Here is a 19,550-nt window from a genome sequence, read left to right as displayed (position 1 = left end):
ACTATAGAGTCGTTTGTTAATGCTCATGTGGATGAATGCCTCCCCGTGTTATTAAGAGTGGTGGCTTGTTTTTAGCACCTTGCTTCATTTACGCCGGTCGGCGTGGGTGGGTGAAAGGGGAGAGCTTGGCCAGTTTAAATATCATTCACTGTGGTGGTCCCCAAAAAATTTAGCTCAGGTGGACGGTGCAAGAACGACTGGTGCCACCCGCTCCACCCCGTGAATGTAGCATGTATGAAGTGTTTTATAATTGGATTACAGAGTGACCGGGGATTATGGTGAAAGGTTAGATCGGGGTCTCTGAGTTAGACTTTACTTACTTTTGATCAGTGATGGAGACGACCTTTTAATTTATTTTACGCGTCCAGAACAAACTCTGCAATGGTTTAGAAAACGAGGGCTGTTGATTTAAGGGGATGTTTTGGGGGGTATTTAGGACTTTCAGCCTTCAGGCGGTTCAGCAGTCAAAACGAGACTGCTCACGTCGGCCTCTGTAAAGCGTGGGCGCTGTAAATGAGTTACCCGTTATTGTTTGACTGGCATCCCTTGCATCCCACTGGGATTTTTTGCACTCAGCGTTGTTATGCGGTGGGTTTTTTTTTCTGGAAGACTTTGCTGGGTTTTTTTCCTGGAGTTTTCTGTTGCGCGTAGTCACTTTAAGATGTTTCTTTGTTCATGTTTTTGTTTGTTGCGGTTGCACCCGAGTCAAGAGCCACATGGCTCACAGGGCTATGCCTAATAAATGAAACTGAAAAGCCCGTGACATCGTGCACCCATGCTGGCAGTGGAGGAGGGGAGGACGGTGAAGTCACATGCCCCCCGTTTCAGCTTCAGCAAGGCAAAAAAGGGAATGTGTTGCACCTTTTCGGGGATAAACAACGTCCAAGAGTTGTAGATCTCATGCCATCTGACGGCTCTGAGGTCTTTGAGAACGCCAGGGAGTTGAGTGGACTCCAAAGCATTTGCTGCAATGCACTACAATCTCCTTTTGTATCTGTACGGAAAAATAAAATAAACCATTGATTCTCAGCGTTTATGGAGGCATCCGATTGAATTAAAGACGTACATTTTTTACTGAAAAGAACTCAAGAGAATCGTGCTTTTTATGAGCCAGTGCAGAGAACCTTATTTAGAAATCCAGATAATGGAAATGATTTAAAAGTCATCGAATAATCATTCCGCGCCATGCTGTAACACCGGCGCAGGCGACTACTTGGCCCGCGAGACACAATGCACTCCCGAAAACTATCGCAAATCATTATCAGGACAGTATGTCACCTCGACCCTCGTGTGCTGATATAAGAATCAAAATCGGAAGCTAGAAAGCGCACGACCTATGATGTATATACTATATTTCCTTATCTATGAAAATGTGGTTCGCGATCTTCTTTGGTAACAAAAAAGTGTTCACTTATTAATGGGCTTTTAACCGGTTACATTAATTGAATAAAATTAAGCTGAGATAAGACTATATACATTTCAGCAAAGACACTCAAAATGTCCCATTCATCCAGCATAAGAACTGGGTATCAGGCCATGAGAAGCAGCACACAGACGCACGATTGTGGGAAAGCTTCACCACGAACCCACGCAACAATTTATATTTATCGATGTAACACAATGACAGAGGCTTGCTCTGTGGGTGTAGATACTTCAAGTGCATTATTTAGGGCCCCATTTGTATACCACCCGTGGTCTATTCCAGATCTTTTCAGCCCGCCACCCACACTGACCTGCCACACACCTCCTGCTCCATACTATGCAGGCCAGACTCCAGTCTCAGGCCTTGTGAACTGAGTCCTAGAGCGTGCCATGCCATTGACTCCCCCCCCCGTTCCCTTCTCACTTTTTCTTGCCAAATAAACTCCATCTTGTTTCACCTCCTGTCATCCTCTCCTGAACATTATCTTGTGATGTCCATTGCATTTAGGGGTTGAACAAAAAAATATATATACAAATGTAAGAACGCTGCCTGCCTTGGTATAAGACTTAAAAAAATACCACTTGACCTCATTAATGAAGCTTGTAGGGGAATTGTGAAAACTATGGACATTTTGTTGAATTTTGATCTCAACATAAATAAGCAGACACTTTGTTGCAACCATTAATATTATATTGGACGGTGAAACTACACGTTAATAGTGTGCACAACTCACGTTTAAACAAACAAAATAATCTCTGCTGACCAAATGTTATTTTTTTTCCTTTCACAGGAAGCAGGACAGCGTTTACATTTCCAGGATGCCATTTGTTGAGCATCCGCTGATAATGTCCTTCTCATTGTGCAGAAGCCTTACGCGGGGGGCCCTCACATGTTAACGCTAAGCGAAATGGACCGCAGAGCATCTAACGCCTGCACGCTACGCCGACCATGTAACAACGGTGAGTCTGGCCGTCAGGAGACAGGTTTGGGTGGCTGGCCACCAGTTCGGGGCCTGGTGCCAGAATGCGTCAACTTCAGCGTCCGGCGCTGTGCGGGATAAGACGCCTGTCTGCTTTCATGCGCTTCCAGAGCCCGCATGCACACAGACGGTGCCCCCCACGCCAAACACTCGTAGGTCAAAGTCACTCGTGGGTTTTCGCCTATGGCCAGGATCACAGGAGGTTTACGTTTCTTCACATTTATTACGTGTCTGTGTTTAGACGCGTCCCTCCGCATCTGCATTTATGACGCGTGTCTGTTTACGTGCGTCTGAAAATCCACGTCCGCGTGGCTACTGGTAACCAGTGCGATGTCAAGATCGACCTTTTGTGGAGGAGGCTCGTGAAGGATGCCACCGAAAAATAAACAGTGCCTGCCCCGAGGCGAACAACAGGATCCGGAGGAGTGACACTCTGCAACGAGTCACAGTGCCAGGAAGTGCACACAGAGAGAGAGATAGAAAAGGGGAATGGTGTAGATCTCAAGTTGATAACTTGGAATAGATATCTGTCAATCCAGCCTGTAAACGCGTAATTCCCAAAATACGTTGCATAACTTCTTATTTTTGCCACTCATTGTGGCCTCATGCAGGCACATTGGCTTGTGCAGGCATCTCAGTAACACCGCTGTATCTTACTTATTGTTTTCTAACGTACACCATGCCTGTACCACACACACACACGTATGGCCAAATGTGATGCTGTATACTGCACACAGTCCCATATCCATGGTGGCTTGAATGCGGATATAAAGGGAACTTACTCTAAATCATCAATTACATAATCCAAGGTGCACAATTGTTTGCAAGCCAACAGCAGCAGCCAACAGCAGCATGGTGTGGTCCATACGTAGTCACAGACTGCTGCTGGTCCATCCAGCGGTTTGGTATTATACCTCCACTGTGAGATTCATATTCCAGTTCGAAGCCGAGGCGCAGAATTCTTTTGTTCATGAGCCGACCCCTTGAGATCCCCCTTTCTACCAGGATCACGCAGGCGTACTCGTCATGACGTCACCTCCATCCAGGTTCAATCTGTTGTGTGGACTGAGGTGCAGTGACACACGCCGGTGTCTGCGGGGGAAGAGATTCTCTCGTGTGATTCAAACGATGGACTCAAGCCAACTTTGTCGAAAGTTAGCCGCCGCTCTTTGAAAACGGGGTATGACGATGGTCATAAACGCTCACGAATAACGCATCGAACCCGAAGGGTACAATAATCGATGCACTTGGTTATGCTTTGTTACGTCCCCATTCAAAGAATTATGTACTCCTCTCAGGGCTCTAAGAGCAAACGTATGAGCCATCGTAGCATCGTGGTGTCGAGAGAATTCCCTGGGCCTGGCGACCACAGCAGCGCGGGGACCCTCGTGATACTTGCCACTGGTACCGTCCTGATGCGAGACTCTCCCAGGACTCTCTTACCGTCCTGATGATCTCGTCAAGGAGCTGAAACCATCGCGAAAACTCCGGTCATCCTCGCAGCGGCTTTTGGTTGGCCATCGAACAAAGACGGTCACCGCATCGTGCGCTTTCAGATGCGCTTTTGCGGCCGTCTGGAACGCTCCCTCTTACAATATTAGGAAGCCACTGGAGCTGTGCACTTTTAAATAATCTAGATTGACAACACATTTCTTTAGAATTGTCGTTTGTGTTTAGTTTGTAGTCCTTCCCCAGCACCTGCGATTATTATCATGGTTGGCTACGTACGGTGCGAAAGAAGTCCAACATGTTTCGTGTGGCAGAGTCGGTTGTTGTTGGTGATGGTGGGTGATGGTAGTTGGGTGGGTTGTGGTTAGTGGCGGTGGATGGCTGATGATTGGGTGGGTTGTGGTTGGTAGCAGTAGATGGGGAGGTGGTTGGTTGGATTGTTATTTTGTAACGGTGGGTGGCTGGGGATGGTTGGCCTGTGGTTGGCAGCGCTAGGTGCTGATGGCGATGGTGGTTTTTATTATTACACGCTTTTTATTAACTCACTGTCTGTTGTCTTCGTTGTATTCTCAAATCTTGTAACTCAATTTTAACCCACTTCCCAATGTGGTATCGACTGCAAACTTGGTATACTTATGTCATACTGATGACAATACTATATTCTATAATAAAAAATATATATATTTTTTTAAACGTAATTTTGTATGTTATGTTTCGGCTTGGTTCTAATTGGCCACGCTCAACTGACATTGGCTGTAATTGGCCCACGGTCCCCTTACGTTATGGCAAGCTTCGGGGCCACTTCCTGGAGTCGTGCAGTTCTGCCATTACTAGTACATTTCATAAAAGCGTGTTTTTTTTTAGTTTTTTTAAATATAATTATTGTCTCGTGCTTTTGGGACTTCCCTGGGCGCTTCGGAGGGTTGCTGGGACTCTCGGTGGCTTTCTTTTGCCCGGCAGTGCGTGCGCTGGTCACCGTTTGTGCCCTCCCTTGCGCCAGTCATATCCCTCTGCCACGGACTTTTTATTTATTATCTTTTTACTTTCTTTTTTCCTCCCCTCTGTGTCTTGCCCTATATTTTATTTTGTCTATTTGTAAGTCACTTTGAGATTGTTGTTGCATTTAAGCAATTGATGAATACAAATTTTTGTTCTTATTTACTCCTAGGTTCAATTAAACTATAAATCGCAATAGTTCTTTATTTGTCCATGAATTCCGTATGGAGTCTCCAGATGCTTGTTCAATTGGGTCTTGCATCAGGATTATTGGCCAATACCATTTTTAACGAGTATTTTGAAGACCTTTTAAAATGCCTAATGTTCATTTTGGACCTGGATCATACACATGAACACTATTTCATGTAACCAATGTGCAGTGCTGTGTACATAATACAGCCTATTTCACTGTTCTCAATCTCATATGTAAAATCCCAAACACTAGCTCAACAGTGTCCTGAAATACTAACATATTTAGATGCTATATAAATTCAAATTTTATTGCAATGCAATATATTTTCACAATTGGTGGGTGATTGGTTCATTGGTTCCCGAAATGTGGGGCTTATATTTATCGAGTCAAGGCAAATCGTAGAATTCGCAGAAAGTGAGCGCATTGCAATTCTGAGCAGTTCGAAAACTGAAATTGCAAAAAGGGAAGCAATTTTAAACGGTGGTGCATTCTAATATTAGCACCAGCATTTGCGTACATGGCCATCGTTAGCCGGTGTGCACGATATCGCACAGGATATGCTCAGCTGTGAACCCTCCAGCAAAATAGCAATGGCACTGGAAGGCACCAGCAGAGGTATTTCACAGAGGTACCGGATTCCTTCTTGGTCTGTTTAGTCACACCTCATAATTCAACCTAACTATAATCTGACACTTTGTCTCAACGATATGACAGCGCCACGATTAGATTAAGTCCGTCTATATTTACCTAAATTTTATATTAAATTACCTTAAATCAACACATTCTCTAAACACAAGGGAGCTCTGATGGATAATGATTATTCATATTAAAATTGCTTATGCATTTTCCCATAGTCTTTAATCTGCCTGGAATCCAACGGGATGGATGGAATCGCAAAAATAAGGTTGTGAATGTCAGTGGGAGACCCATTCTTCCCATCCTGTCTCTGGGCTCAGTAAAACAAGTACCACTTTGTGTCAATTCTGTGGTGGCTTTCCGGCATGCAAGATTGGCCTGCAGCGTGGAAATGTGGAGTTTACACCGCTGGTTAAGGGCTCTCAATGACGATTAATACTGCTACGAAAGCCACTTTTTGACCCGTGAATCTACCTGGGGTATTTGACCTAACGGGGCACCACGGTGGCGAGATGTTAACTACCTCACCTGGTATACAGGAGTCTGCGAGTTAAATCCCGACCCTGATGCCAGTACATTTGGAATTTGCATGTTCTCCCCCGTGGTCGCGTGGATTTTTCTCCGGGTCCTCTGCTTTTTCCCTCCGCATTTAGAATCAACGTGCAATTGGAGTATTTGACTGCAATGGATGAGCTACTTCGTTGAACTATCATTTGTCACCAGGTCGCTTCTGAAAAAAGAGACACATAGCTCTGTGGGCCTTGACTGGTAAGAAAAAAGAAAACCATCAGATTTGTTGAAATTCCACAGTGCCAAATGGCCTATATTGCATTGCTTTTTACACAATTCAGTACATTGCCTTTATCCTCCAGTCTTCTCAGACCCCTCTTGCAAATGAAACATGCTGTCTCAATGGGCTCTCAGTTACGAACAAAGACTTTTGTTTATTCACTTGCACTGTGTAGTGCTTTTGCAGCGCCGGAGAACTGTGATCTCAGCAGACAAGTGTCACGCGTGATATCAGCACTGGAGCATGCGTGTAGCCTCCACCAGATTAAAATCCAATAGCTCAATTACTAACTAGTCACCTGACCTTTACCCAACATTAGATACGAAATGGCTGATAATGATAATTGATGATGCAGTAATCAGTATATGCAGTGTGTATAAGTGATCTGATCTATTCAATATTAGGCCTAATTTGAAATGGCTAATTCAACATATAAATAACTAGCATGCCTCTCCGCATAATGAACAGCGGCATTTTGGGGACACAGCTACAGTGCTGTATAAGCAAAGAGTCTCGATTACTTTTGACAAACTCAGCGTTGGACATTTTTGCTGGAATGCTCTCGCCAAATTTCGGTCGTAAGACCCCCTCCCCATCACCAGACAAAAATTGGCAAAACCCAAAAATCAATTATGAGTCACAACATTGGCAAAACCTACATGCTACGTATACTTGAACAAGCCGGTTAGAGTGGATTGGTGAAGCATCCAACCAGGAGCGCAGCGGGCGAAGGACAACAATCTGATTTTTGGGTTTAGTTTGTTGTCATTGCACCACAATGACAACAAACTCCGTACGGTGCGAATAAAGTTCAACATACGTACAGTAACAATTCAGATATCGCTCCCCATCTATGTTAGCCGATGGCCGTGAATCAAAGTCAGGTTGGCTGCGTTCGTAGTGCCACGTGCTGAAGCACATAATGCATCCCGACTGACATGAAGGAAAGCTATTTCCAAACTACTTCTGATTGATGGGGATGCCTGTTGGGTGCAAAGGCCATCGTGAATGGGGAACATCTGCATTGAAACTGATGTTGCCTTACGTGTGCTAATTTCATGATTTAGGTTGAACTATTTAACCAGATAAGAGATTATTGCAATTATTAATGCTCATTCGGATGAGACGTGTGAAGCCATTTTACCAACTGGATTTTCACTATGTAGTGACAGGGATTCAACACGTGGTCATCGTAGATAGCGGGGGGGGGGGATAGGGGTGCTATTGGCCGATCATATTCATATTAATTATTCAAACCTAGCGATAATAACTCACAGCTCTGCGTGACGACTCGGATTTGAGATGGGTTTGCTGCCACTTCTGCTCACTCCTCTTATCTGCAATAAATTCAGATGAGAGGAGAAATGCATGCATGGATAATAGGATAATAGGCTGTCCAGTAGATGCACTGAATCCATGGATAATTGGAGTAACTGGTAAAAGGACCACATCTAAGGTGAGTTTCACTCTGCGACACAGCTATACACGGCCCCACTTTGGAAAATGACGTCAAGGGGTCTTTAACATCCATCCTGAAGAGAATAGGCCTTGCTAATTCCCCATTTAATAAACAGTAACACATTATCACCCTCTCTATATATAGTATGCTGTGTGCGTGCAAATGTATTCAGAGAATATACATGTTTCGCACGATGTTTTTTTAGCACAGTTGGCTACGTACGGTGCAAAATAAGTTCAACATACATAATACATACATATACAGTATCCACGCAATATATGCACTGTATATTTATGCCGGATGGTATATGGACGATGATCACCTGAGCCATTACTGCTTCAGAGATGGGGGTGGCTGTCAGCAGCAGCAGCAGCATTACCGGGCCACACTCTCCCACGGGGGTTTGTTTGGCCGTTCGGCCCTCCACGGCTGCAGGACAAATCAGGCAGCCCGTCCATCAGGAGCGGACGGACTGGGGGAGGGAGGTGGAGGAGTGGTGGGGGGGGGGCAGAGCTGGGAGAGGGAGGTGGAGGAGTGGTGGGGGGGGCAGAGCTGGGAGAGGGTGGTGAAGGAGTGGGGGGCAGAGCTGGGAGAGGAAGGAGTTGGGGGCAGAGCTGGGAGAGGGAGGTGGGGGAGTGGGTGGCAGAGCTGGGAGAGGGAGGAGTTGGGGGCAGAGCTGGGAGAGGGAGGTGGGGGAGTGGGTGGCAGAGCTGGGAGAGGGAGGTGGGGGAGTGGGTGGCAGAGCTGGGAGAGGGAGGAGTTGGGGGCAGAGCTGGGAGAGGGAGGTGGGGGAGTGGGTGGCAGAGCTGGGAGAGGGAGGTGGGGGAGTGGGTGGCAGAGCTGGGAGAGGGAGGAGTGGGGGGCCGAGCCTGGAGAGGGAGGTTGAGGAGTGGGGGGCCGAGCTGGGGGAGGGAGGTGGAGACGTGGGGGGGAGCAGGGCTGGGAGAGGAGGCGTGGGGGAACATGGCTTGGTGTCGCCACGGCTGCACTCATTTGTCAGAGGATGGGGCGGCATGGGGATTAAGGACACAGGGGTGGTTCCCGATGTGAACAATCGGAAGGGTGCTCGTGTGCACAACTAATTGAACATGCCTTGGGGGTAGTGGTGGGGTCAGATTCGTACAGAGAAGGGTAGTGGTTATTCTACAGCTGCACTATTGCTCTACTAATAATAATTAGTAATGTGTTACTCATGAAGTATGGCACAGCGGTTATGCATTTTGTGAACCCGGGGACCGGGATCCGATTCCTGGCCGTGATTGGCACGAGTGGCGAGTGTCATCGGGTCCCCCCCCCCCCCCCTTTCACTCACCTGCACTGCACTGGTCATCGTGGTGAAGTATTATCAAACAACTCCCACTGCCGACACGATCTGGCGAGGCTTTCATTCAGCTGTGGCTTTACAAATGGGTTGAATCAAATTTTATCGGTTCATTCCAAACCAATTGCGCGGTTTTTTTTTAACCGTTCCTGGCAGTTCATAAAGATATTGACATTTCGGCAGACTGGGCAACAATAAATATTAAGCCTTGGGGCTTTACGGAAAGATGGTCTCAAACATAGAGAAAACAATCAGTCTGGTTGAGTTGAAGCCGTTGGTAAAGCACCTATTGTTAGTAGATGGCAGCGGCTGTTAGCGGGTTTAATGGAAATGATATCCATCTCATTGAGGTGTATTAAGTCTGAAAATACGAATGCCTTTAAAAGCCATTATACTCTGAAGACTCATTAAACTTCGGTGACTGATTTAAACGCAACTTTAGCTGCCAGCAGCCACTGCCGTCTATAGCATCAACCCAACAAACCTATAATTTCCAAGCATTTTTAAACTGCCTAACTACACAGCTTAATATTTCCTGAAGACCAGACAGCCAAATTGCCAATATGTTTGTCTCTCTTCTGAAGGACGGTAAAAAAAAATCCCCTGTTATTATTTTTAATTAACCTCTTACCCATTGCATAAATTCACCGAAGCAGCTACTTTGTAACTTCTATGAATAATTGCTTTGTTTACTCAGGAAAGCCTCACTGAGTCTAATGACTTTTTCACATGATTGCTTTGGGTTGTTTCGAGAATTTATCCTTTAAAAAATATATAAATGTGGGTGAAAAATCGAGTGTCTATATAACATCATCCCACATAGAGATGGAAAATATGCTTACAGATGGACTTGAAACCTACTTTCTGTACTGTCCCGAAAATACCTTGTCAGAAGATGATTTTGGTGTGCTGCGGTGATGTTTCAGGTTTATTTTCAGTTTCATTTATTTGGTATAGCCCTGCGAGCCATTCGGCTCTTGAATCGGGTACAACCGCAACAAACAAAAACATGAACAAGAAAATCTTAAAGTGACTACAGAAAAATCCAGGAAAAAACAGCAAAGTCTTCCAGAAAAAGCACCGTGTATCAACGTTGTGTGAAAAACTCCCAGTGGGATGCAAGTCAAACAATAACAACCATTAGACAATTTAGATTAAAGTTATCGGTCTAACTCTGTACTACAACAAACAAATATGGTTAAACCAAAACGTTTTCGAAATCACCAAAATGTTGACTGCCTTTCGCGGTATACATGGGGTCGTGGGTTCGATCCTGACGCCTTTTGGGGTTCTATCACGTAAATATAAATGTGTCGAAACCCTCCACCACCCGACACAGCCAATTAGTAAGGGATTTGTCAAGTAAACAAAACGCCAAATGGTTACTACTTCAGCCCACGGGTGTGTTGTAGAGTAAATCCACAACATTTACAATTTTAGTGGATTTACTCTCCAACACACTGGTGGGCTGAAGTAGTAACCATTTGGCGTTTTTTTTACGAGACAAATCCCTTACTGATTGGCTGTGTCGGGTGGTGGAGGTGTTCGACGCATTAATACTTACGCGATATAACCGAAAAACCTTTATTATGAATACTATTGGTCGCGAAAGCCTACGTGTTAAACTGACTCTCTTTTGCAAGGGAGAGCTGAATTGAATTATATTATCACCACATACTAATTCATTTTGGCATCGAGTGGCACAGTTGTTAGTGCGCTGTGCTGCATTAGCTTCCGGTTGCCAAACGAATACATTGTAAGGTCGCACTCATTACACACACAAAGTGATTGCCATAAATGAACCACCAATACCTTGCTGATCTCGGCAAGGAGCATAAACCATCTCGCAATCTTGGGTCATCCTCGCAGCAGCTTTAGGCTATAGCCACCCAACAAAGACGGTCACTGCATCGCACGCTTTCCATGTGAGCTTCTGCGGCCGTCTGGAATGCTCGTTCTTCCGATATTAGGAAGCCACTTGAGCGATGCACTTTTAAATCATCTCCATTGACAACTCATTTCTTTAGAATCGCTTTTTGTGTTTAGTTTGTAGTCCTTCCACCGCACCTCCGATTTGCACGGTTGGCTACGTATGGTGCGAAAGAACTTCAACATACATACATACATACTATCCGGAAACCTGCATTCAAGTCCTGGCCATGGTTAACATCAGTGGCGTGTGATATCGTACTGGTGCGGTCCCCCACAACCTTCCCACTTCACCAATCCACACGAAGTACAGTCAAACGACCCCCATATCTGACAGCATGGAGAGAAATTCATCCAGCAGTGGAGTGACAAAGGACCTTAAATTAGTATTATAATTACACATTCAGTTGAGGGTGGACAGAGGCAATGCCACGTTTCAGACCACGTTTCAAACCTAGCCAGTCTGAACTGTAGAATTAACCTGCCAGTCCCTGCAAAGTTGTGGCACTATGCGAGCATATACACTGTCCCCATTTGTTTCGATGAAGTTTACTAGTTTTTTTGTATATTTCCCGTGGCTTAATTGCCAAAAGTATGCTTTTTTTAAACGAGCTGTCCACGTGACTGAAAATAAAGTAGCCTAGGTCTGCAGACGTACATTGCTGTGTAATGTTCGATGTAAACGATAAAATGTTGTACGTTGCAAAAGAGCAATGAACAGAAAAAACACCATTACGTGAGCGTATAAGTACATCACCGAAACATTTGTGCGCAAATCATGTTGATGCAAACTACGACACTTTTTTTATATACTTGTTGTGTTCAAACAACATGTTTACCGGACGGAGTGTGAGCAACTTTGGGAATATTTCCTTAAAAGACCGTGGCTTTAAAGAACCTGACGGAGCAGCGAATGGATTGACAAGAACCACCGTGAATGCGCGGTCCCGTTGGTTGGTACGAGCTGATAGTCACAAAGATGCCCATCAGGCGGGGGTCTTCCGTGCACAAACACGTCCATTCAATCGCGTTCGCACTGCATCGTTTTCATCTTAGGTGCAAACACTTTAACCAGGTTCATTTTAAAAGGCGACACTGAGGTGGCGACTACTGTGTGTCATCTTTGTGCGTCCAGATAAAGACCTACCCATCACTCAACATACGGTACCGCCATTTCAGGTTTCTACCCAAGGTATAATCACGGGGCATTATCAAGGCAGATTGGAAAACGGCAATCCTGTGACGCTGTTGTGCTCAGCGCCAAAACTGTGACAGAGGCCCAGAAACCCGGGGCAGCACGATCACATGCGACTGTCAGACAGATTCTCCACAGAAGCACACACACACATGCGTATTTATTTCTTCACTTACGTAAAAGATATAAAAATGAGCGAGCCTAGCAGTAGTCGCATGGCCTTTTATTAAGAATTAACGACGCCACTCGTGCGTAAGTGCTCATGTTAGATAGGATTCGAAATGCAGTGTTTACAATGCAGTCAAACGTCGCGTACACACACAAAATCCACCTCGAGCGCCAGGGAGCTCCTTTGCAGAAATTATTAAAGGAATATGACCCCATTTTTTAAATATATAAAGGGTGCATTTTGTCTTGTTTATCATTGCATTTGCCTGCACAATAGGCATAAGAAGATCGTAACTGACAGACCAAAGCTAACAATGTCTGCATTTTATTTAAAAAAAAATACGAAACGTAACATTACATCATTTTTAAAATGCAGTACAAGGGAACATTCCCACAAGAGGAGATTTCTTAAACTCGGTATTTCTCAAGCAATAACGGGACACTCTGTTGCAGCACAATGTGAAAGAAGAGAGTGAACGTGTGAACAGCTCACGCGAGGCATGGCTGTATTAATCTATTATATACCATACACTCATACCTGCAAACACATGCGCGTGTACTGATACTTACATACATACATATTATACCGCGACAGCTTGCGTCTGCATTGGGGTGGGGTCAATCGTGGTCATTAATTGCCTACAGATTTATGCAGGCGTGGGTGTCTGATTCGGAACCGGGCTTCCATTAGCATGTAAATGTGCCTTGCCCTGGCTGCCCATGCGGTCTGCCAAATGGGTCACGACGCTCACAATCAGAACGTGGCCGCCCCTGCCGCCCGTTTTCTCTCGCCCACTCGATCGCAAGATAAACTGCATGATTGATCGCCCTTTCGGCCCTGACAGTCGCAGTGGAAGCGGATTTTTATCACGGCTAATAATTACACCGTTGGCTTTCAACCTGGGAGGGGGGGCGGATGTTAAGGTGTGCAGATGCAAACACAAGACAGATTTCCCTCATAGCCTCAACAGGCTGTGGGGGGCAAGTGCTGTTAGCGAGCACCTATGAAGGCCGAGGGGGAAGGGTTGGCCAGCGTCACGCCTGGCCGCCTTTGTCTCCCCAGTGGCGATGTTTTACACGCTGCACCAGTTACTCATTTGAGGCTGAGTCGACCTAGGGGAGGCCCAGGACCGGTTCAGATAATCGTCAACGGTGTTGGCCGTGAGCGGGAATCGTAACTTGGGTTTGCCAGGTTCGCAGCGCAGCGTAGTGCTAACCGCTGCGCCGCCGCTCCCCACGATCATAACGCACAGAGTGAGTGACACACACACAGACATGCAGAGATATAAAAGCATTTACAATAGACATACACGTATAATGGCAAAGACAACGATACACACACACACACACTCTATAATCATTCACACAAACACATGTAAAAAAAAAACACGCATAGATTAACACTGATCATTATAATTAATGCCTAGACATAGAATCCATGCTGCGGAAAACGAAGCGTTACAAGGTAACTGATAAGCCGAAATATTCAATAGTGCATTTTGAGAAAAATTCACGTGCCCACAAAAAACGAAGATCCACCCGAAATCCTTAACAGCCTGTTAGGGCAAGGGCTGTAAACAAGGCAGTTTCGGGCCAGCACCACGCCCGGCCACCTTTGTATCCCTAGTGGCGATGTTTACACTCCACACCAGGTGCTCATTTGAGGCTGAATCGACCTAGGGGAGGCATATGACGGGTTCAGATAATCGTCACTGATGTTGGCTGTGACCGGCAATCGAACCGTTACACTACCGCTCCCCATGCACAGAATTAGCACGGTTGGCTACGTACGGTGCGAAGGAAGTTCAACATACGTATGTATGTTGAGCTTCTTTCTACATCCATATGGACTTTGAACTTCGTTCGCAACATACATAGCCAACCGTACTAATTGTGTGCACGGGGCGCGTTAGTGCAGCGCCTCACCAACTGTGCTAATCGGAGGTGTGGAGGAAGTCCAACAAATGTATACATTTGTTGTTGTTGCACAAATGCGCTCGCAAACAAATACTCGTTTTCCTCCCAGCATGGACCATTGTCATGGTGCTCTCTGTGGGCACGTGTGTGAAGAAATGACGTATGCCTGAGCTCCACTGCCTCCCCAGCGCTGATGTCAGACTTTTATTTTAGGCCAAGTTCAGACTAAAATTCTGAAAGCAATTTCCGTGTTGTACATGGTATGGAATTGGAATCAACGTCACTAATCACTGCGGTGGATATATGTGCACGCGTGCACAGTTACGAGAATGATGGATGGTTGCGACGGAGATTTTATTGTATTCTGATGCATCGCCCTCCTTGAACAAAAGTCAGGTAAAATTCTCGAGCTATTGTGCGTCACTTCAAATGGCTAAAAATGGCACTGCGGATTGCTCAGCGTAGGTTTGATCCCGCGTAAAAATCAGGACGCTTGACACCACCGCTTTGTAGGAATCTCGGGCAGGCACCCACATTGTATGTGAATTTTCAAGCTGTCACAGCTGCCAGATGTGGAGTTCACTATATTCCACGCAGTTGAGGTGTGCATTTGCAGACGATGAAACAGCATTTGACACCGTAGAAATTGACTTGACACAATCATCTGAGCTCTCAAAAACCGAGGACTAAAATAAAACTAATGATCAATAATACCAAAATCTATTGGCAAAAACGGAACTGCCATACTAAAACTAGATCATGAAAGTGCCAAATGACAAATTAACAGGCGAATCAGACAATATACGTACGTTGCATTTCTTTTGCACCGTACGTAGCCAACCGTGCTAATCGGAGGCGCGGGGTAAGGATGACAATCTAAATACAATGAGCAGTTAAAAAGAAAGACACGATTTTGCCAAATGTATTCACGGCATCATTATAATACGTACTTTTTTTTTACGAGATCGGACAAATGAAGGCACAAATATGAATGGGTCTAAACATTGACCATCTTAATATTAGCTGACAACACAATGTCATCATGAACACCAATGGGAAGTTTCATAGTTTCATTCCATTTATTTAACAACAAAAAAAACACGAACAAGAAAACATCTTAAAGTGACTATGTGCAAACAGAAAATCCAGGGACAAAAAAAACATCAAAATATTCCTGAAATAGGAAGGAATGGCGGGGAATGTTAAGAAGAGCTTCGTGAAGAAGACGGCAGAGTTGGAGCTGCGAATAAAAACGAGAAAAAACACGCGTCGGTTATAACGATTTCGCGCGATGATCAGAGCGGTTACGGGAGAAGGACACAACTGGAAAAACACAGCGAGGTTTACGCGTGCCTGGCACAGCTATTAGAGGCGGACCGGAAACTAAATATATGGAATGAAGACGGTGGACGTGAGGTAGACTGAATAACTCTCTGGGTATCTGAGATTAGTAACGAACCTAATTAACCAATGTGTCCCAGGGAATAAGAACATTCACTACCTGCGTATGAAACACGGTTCAGCAGCAATGGGGTAATTAACAACAAACTGAAATGCTGTGCAAAAAAGCACGAGGAGATGCCATACTTGGCATTACATTGAGAGACAGAGAGAGGAGCACATGCATTCGAGAACATCAAACCTATTAAGGAAAGAAAGTGCACTTGGGTGGGACATGTTGGGATGGATGTTTGGCGATGGTCAGGAATACTGTAGTGGTGGATTGGCAGCCAAGGACTGCCACACAACTGAGTGGACGCACACTGGAGAAAGAACATGAATTTGTGTGCAAGTGCTGGATGGATTGTTGCATCGCAGGATTGTGAGAAGTGATGATGGCTTGAGGTGGGATTTCATCCAGATGTGGATTAATCACGGCTGATGATGATCAGCCAAGCAAGTGGTTTTCGATGCCTTCAAAACATCATGGATATCTAAAAATAAAATATGCCCTACATTGTGAAATCACGTGGCCATTCAAAGTGCTCTCAACCTCAATCATATGGGATGACTGAACATATCAAATACAATGCACACGTACAATGTCACCCCTGGGTGCCTGCGAGTACAGGATGTGCTTCTACTTCACGGTTATACAATCAGCTTGCAGCCCATAACACTCGCTCTCAGCTTAACAGTGGCTTCCTAGTAACAAAACAATCTATGCCATCATCGCTGTTCGTCGTTTTAAACGCACACATTGCTTGTATTTATTTTCTTTTATTTTTTAATGCCATGATAGTAGTTAAAACAACATTTTTTAAGTATTATGAATGTGAAAAAAACGCACTCCTACTGAGATCCATTGCCTTTTTAAGCCACACAAAGACAACCTTTCTCCTCGAGGATTAACCCATAACACCTGGGTCTGTCCCGTGACCTCCTGCCAGTGAGTCTTCGACACCTCGCCTGGCCTCAAAGTGCACCCAGCCTGGCACACGTGCTGTGGTGCCGCCTCCGTCAATTAGTGGTGAACGGTGGTTGTTGTTGATACTTCGTTAACAATTTAACCTAAACACAGTGCATATAAAGGGTATGCAGTGATTGATGGTCAGAAAGGCAAATTGAAGAGACCTGGGGAAAAGTTCTGCCGTGTCTCTATTATAGCTGTTCCCCAGCGTGCCGTGAAGGTATGCAGTGTATCAAGAGTTCCAGAAAGGGCATCACTTCACTTCATGCCTTCATGCCAAGAGCACAGGTGGGACGTACAGCACTTAAATTAGTCTCGAAATCCAAATACTATTCACAGCGTGAGCAGGTAGCCACAACACTTCTTTATATCCTGGAGTTCAGCGAACTGGTATTATACAGGGATATAGGGGCTTCCCAATACGGTAAGGGGACTTGCAAATATATTTTTACAAAATTGTATTTTGTATGTTGAACTTATTTCACACCGTACGTAGCCAACCATGCTAATCAGATGTGTGGGGGAAGGACAAGAAAGTACAGTAAATAAAAAGAGCAGTTTTCAATTTAGAAAGTTTTTTTTTTTTAATCTAAGGAAAGTTAAGCGGGCTTGGGCCGGACGCGACATGGCTCGAGAGGATGGCGATCGCTGGATGAGACTGCAGGAGCTGACACGCCCGAGAGGACGACTAGCACGGAGACGGAATTGTCGAGATCATCTCACGTGCAGGAGCGAGATGAATTGTGCCATCGAGTGACCATGCCTTCACCCAGCAGTTGGGCAGAGCATTGCTGTTGATGATGATCGACCAAGCGTTATCACGAGCGGTCGTGTTTGCATGAGCTCCACTGAATGTTCTGACTTTATCTTTTCCTGCTCCACAAACCTAGGAACTAACCCACGCAATGTGCACATTCCTTGGCTAGGATCTACGTGACTTGGTCAAGGCCTTTAAAACAAAGTAACGTTAATTTAAAACCCCCCAAAAAAACTTGTTTTAGGAGGGGCAAAAGCGTAAACATTCTAGAACTTTCATGACGTGCACACCATTCATACAAACGATTACGATAACCTGTTGGGTGTTGGTGATGTTTGTGTTGGCTGTGTTTTCAGAACTATTGTGGAAGATAGATTGGTGCGAGGGGAGGGGAAGGCAATGGCCGGGAATAGGCGCAGTGGAGTGTGAAGCGAGGCAAATTGGGAGGACAGCGATGGACTGGGGGAGAAAATGCTGCAATGTCCAGTTGGTTATCGCCTTCCAATCTTTACCAGCGGCCAGAAGAGTCAGGCAACCTCAAGAGAATACCTTATCAGTTACTTCCCGCATTTTTTTTTTACTTACCCTGTGCCAATCACCAATAATTGAATGTCCATCCCTTATTAAAACAGAATTACCTTATGGGCTTATCAGCCATGTGGCGTGTTTATCCACGGTCCACCTAAACCCCAGATAGAGGAATGCAGCCAGAAGGCAATGAATGGAGTGAGATTTGGGCTGTGGGTGCGTGCACACAGGCACAATTGTGCGCAGAGTATTACCGGTTGCAGGAGAAATCCGCGGAAGGCGTTTAGTTGGGGGGGGGGGGGGAAACACTAAGTGTACGTTTTTAAAAAAGAATAGCGTCTGTACAAATAACGGTGTGATCAAAGTCATCTTGAATGATATGTTTAAATAAAAAAACTGTTATCTGAAGTTTGCTTTTGTTCACTTCAAAACTGCATTTCATTTGTGAAATGTCATTTCTGAATACACGGATTTCTACACTGTTAATATTAATGCGCTTGGTTATCTAATGCAATGAAAAGAGTAAACCTTATCTTCATACAACCAAGTAACATGTCTGTTTATCTTAATAAGGTATAGTTTTACAACTGGAATTGACAAAAATGCTTAAATTATATATACTGACCAAATAATTATCTTGGGTAATGTTCTGGATTGGGAGCACGCTCGACTGACTAAAATAAGGCTGCAGTCTCCATCCATAAGGCTCGGGGTCTGTGTGCTCCAATTTTTCTCCAGATTCATGAAGTTAGAATTGTCAATAACTGCGTTCTCTGGATGCTCTCTCTCTCTCAATTCCTGAAGAGTGAAACCTCAACTCCACTGAGTCCGACAGCCAGAATGTTTGAAAGGTTTGCCATTACTGGCCCACTTATGAACATAAATAATTAATAAGATAAATGTGCTCGCATGAAGGCCTCCCCATATTCTTTGGGTCTTTCGGTAAAACCACGATGTTTCGATCACAACACAAGCGATCGCCATCAGGAGGACGATAGCTTGTGTTGTGAGCGAAACGTCGTGTTTTTTTTTAATATTCTTGGTTCTTTCGGTAAAGTCACGTAGAAGGGAAACAATAAATAATAAAAATATAAAACAGTGAGAATTGTATTGTTTTTTATTTTTATTTTATTGTTTCCCTTCTACGTGACTTTACCGAAAGAACCAAGAATATGAATCCCTGCAGTCACGAAAGCTTTAAGTCGTGGTTTTTGTTTCTTTTATTTTCACTAATTTGAACCTATTTGCGTGACTTTACCGAAAGACCCAAATAATATGAATTACTGCAGTCGCGAAAGCTTTAAGTCAAGATTTAAGGCCTCCCCATGTTGTGTCAAGGAAGCGGTTTGGCCATACTTTGTCACGGCGGTCAGTGCCAGTTGCTGAAGGAGGAAACCCAA

The sequence above is a fragment of the Petromyzon marinus genome, chromosome 27 (assembly GCF_048934315.1).
Source record: "Petromyzon marinus isolate PM22_M1 ecotype Great Lakes invasive population chromosome 27, UKy_Petmar_22M1.pri1.0, whole genome shotgun sequence".
In the NCBI taxonomy this organism is placed as follows: Eukaryota; Metazoa; Chordata; class Hyperoartia; order Petromyzontiformes; family Petromyzontidae; genus Petromyzon; species Petromyzon marinus.
This window is presented reverse-complemented; position numbering follows the sequence as displayed.